We start from the raw sequence: 3,319 nt of genomic DNA, 5'->3' as shown, positions 1-3,319 counted from the left end.
AGTATGGTACGGGCACATAAACAGAAATATAGATCAATGGAACAGGGTAGAAAGCCCAGAGATAAACCCAGGCACATATGGTCACCTTATTTTTGATAAAGGAAGCAGGAATATACAATGGAGAAAAGGCAGCCTCTTCAATAAGTGGTGCTGGGAAAACTGGACAGCTACATGTAAAAGAATGAAATTAGAACACTCCCTAACACCATACACAAAAATAAACTCAAAACGGATTAAAGACCTAAATGTAAGGCCAGACATTAAAAACTCTTAGAGGAAAACATAGGCAGAACACTCTGTGACATACATCACAGCAAGATCCTTTTGACCCACTTCCTAGAGAAAGGGAAATAAAAACAAAAATAAACAAATGGGACCTAGTGAAACTTAAAAGCTTTTGCACAGCAAAGGAAACTATAAACAAGATGAAAAGACAACCCTCAGAATGGGAGAAAATATTTGCAAATGAAGCAACTAACAAAGGATTAATCTCCAAAATTTACAAGCAGCTCATGCAGGTCAATATCAAAAAAGCAGACAACCCAATCCCAAAGTGGGCAGAAGACCTAAATAGACATTTCTCACAAGAAGAAATACAGATTGCCAACAAACACGTGAAAGGATGCTCAACATCACTAATCATTAGAGAAATGCAGATCAAAACTACAATGAGGTATCACCTCACACCAGTCAGAATGGCCATCATCAAAAAGTCTACAAACAATAAATGCTGGAGAGGGTGTGGAGAAAAGGGAACACTCTTGCACTGCTGGTGGGAATGTAAATTGATACAGCCACTATGGAGAACAGTATGGAGGTTCCTTAAAAAACTAAAAATACAACTACCATATGACCCAGCAATCTCACTACTGGGCATATACCCTGAGAAAACCATAATTCAAAAAGAGTCATGTACCACAATGTTCATTGCAGCTCTATTTACAATAGCCAGGACATGGAAGCAACCTAAGTGTCCATCGACAGATGAATGGATAAAGAAGATGTGGAACATATATACAATGGAATATTACTTAGCCATAAAAAGAAATGAAATTGAATTATTTGTAGTGAGGTGGATGAACCTAGAGTCTGTCATACAGAGTGAAGTAAGTCAGAAAGAGAAAACAAATACCGTATGCTAACACATATATATGGAATCTAAAAAAAAAAAATTGGTTCTGAAGAACGTAGGGGCAGGACAGGTATAAAGATGCAGACGTAGAGAATGGACTTGAGGACACAGAGGGGGGAAGGGTAAGCTGGGACGAAGTGAGAGAATGGCATGGACATATATACACTACCAACGTAAAATAGATAGCTAGTGGGAAGCAGCCGCATAGCACAGGGAGATCAGCTCGGTGCTTTGTGACCACCTAGAGGGGTGGTATAGGGAGGGTGGGAGGGAGACGCAAGAGGGAGGAGATATAGGGATATATGTATATGTATAGCTGATTCACTTTGTTATAAAGCAGAAACTAACACACCACTGTAAAGCAGTTATACTCCAATAAAGACGTTAAAAATAAAATAAAAATTAAAAGATAAAAGAGATGCAGTATATCTGCTAAATACTGAAAATAAATCAATAATCCCACCCACAGTTATTCTTTCTGCCAAGTTCAGGTGTTCTCTTCTTTAGTCTACCCCAGACCATCCTTATCAACATTATATGCCAGCCACTCATCAGAGTCATGACCTTGGAGATCTGCTTTTCTATTCTTTTTTTAAAATTTATTTTATTGGGGAGCAGCTGATGAGGAGAGACCCGGCCGGCGATGTGGGACGGTAAGAGAACCCCTGGGGGCATGGCATCGGGCCCCCAAGTGTGGCGGGAGCCTTGAAGAAGCCTGGTTCCACGCCTCTGAAGCGACTCTTTCGCGACTGCCGCAAGTCCCAAGTGCCAAAGAGATGGATGAAACTGTTTCCGAGTTTTTCAGGAGGACCGTCTTGAAAATCCCAATGACTGAAATGATGACAATACTAAAACCTGGAATTTTTTGTCTGAAAATCAACTGCAGACTGAAAACTTCCGGCAGAGAAAGGAATCTCTTGTTCAGGACTTGGTTCTGCCTTGTGAGGAGAATCGTGCAAGTCTCAATGATGCAGCCCTTTTAGACATCATTTATACTCAATTTCATCGGCATCAGAAAGTTTGGGATGTTTTTCAGATGAGTAAAGGACCAGGTGAAGACATTGACCTTTTTGATATGGAACAATTCAAAATTCTTAAGAAAAATTCTTAAGAGAGCATTAAAAAATGTGACAGGCAGCTTCAGAGGTGCCGAGGAGAATGCAGTACGGATTCGAATTGCCTGAGGAACACAGTATAGAAAGCCGAACCAGTACAAACCTGCTTACGTGGTGTATTATTCCCAAACTCCATATGCCTTCACTTCTTCCTCCCAACTGAAAAGCAATCTACCCCTTCTGGGTCAGGCACTGACAATTGCTAGCAAACACCATCAGACTGTGAAAATGGACCTCAGAAGCCAGCATCTGGACGCTTTTAAGGCTAATGTTTTTAAACAGTATAATCAGACCTTTGAAACTCAACTCTACTACACCTCTACAAGAAAGAAGCCTTGAGCTAGATATAAATATGGATTCAAGGATCATTCATGAAAGCAAAATAGAAAAAGAGAGAGTCCAGAGAGTGACTCAAGAAATTTTTGGAGACCATCCACAACCAAGACTAGAATTTGCACAATACAAGCTTGAAACGAAATTCAAAAGTGACTAAATGGGGGCATCCTGGCTGAGAGAGAAGAACCCCTCCAGTGCCTGGTTAAGTTCTCTAGCCCCCATCTTCTGGAAGCACTGAAATCCTTAGCACCAGCCGGTATCGCAGATGCACAACTTTCTCCAATGCTCACTTGCATACCCAATAAGGCAATGAATTATTTTAAAATTAGAGATAAATAAGATGTATGTGGTTCTGTAAGCACAGCATCCTTGACTGTATTGCATATGCATTTTAGTTAATGTCTAGCTGGAGAGCTTCTATCTGCAAACTTGTTTTAGAGATTCATCCTTGATACTGATGTTTGAGAAATGTTCAGTATAATTCTTGGGACTGATTCTTTCCTCCTCTTGCAAAGCATAGCAGTTGTGGGACTTTAAGATGTGACAGGATGTCTTTTTTTCTCACTCCTGTCTCTCCTCAGTCCTGGAGAGGCCTGGTTCCAGTTGCTGGTTTCCAGGGATTTTCTCTTAAGCCTTGGATCACAGAAAGAAGCACCAAGAAACTATACCCAACTCAAAACTTTCTAGGAGAATCGTAAAATTGGTCCATTCGAAAGGTAGAATTGGACCCATTAAG

At 40.5% G+C, this 3,319-nt stretch overlaps 1 pseudogene; it reads left to right on the top strand.

The window, feature by feature from the left end:
- The first annotated feature begins 1,908 nt into the window (after window positions 1-1,908).
- LOC132521673 (centromere protein N-like) lies at window positions 1,909-2,922 on the top strand (annotated as a pseudogene).
- Window positions 2,923-3,319: the final 397 nt, after the last annotated feature.

This window comes from Lagenorhynchus albirostris, chromosome 6 (assembly GCF_949774975.1).
Source record: "Lagenorhynchus albirostris chromosome 6, mLagAlb1.1, whole genome shotgun sequence".
NCBI lineage: Eukaryota > Metazoa > Chordata > Mammalia > Artiodactyla > Delphinidae > Lagenorhynchus > Lagenorhynchus albirostris.
The sequence above is the reverse complement of the archived record's forward strand: the minus strand, read 5'-3'. Positions and strand labels throughout refer to the sequence as shown.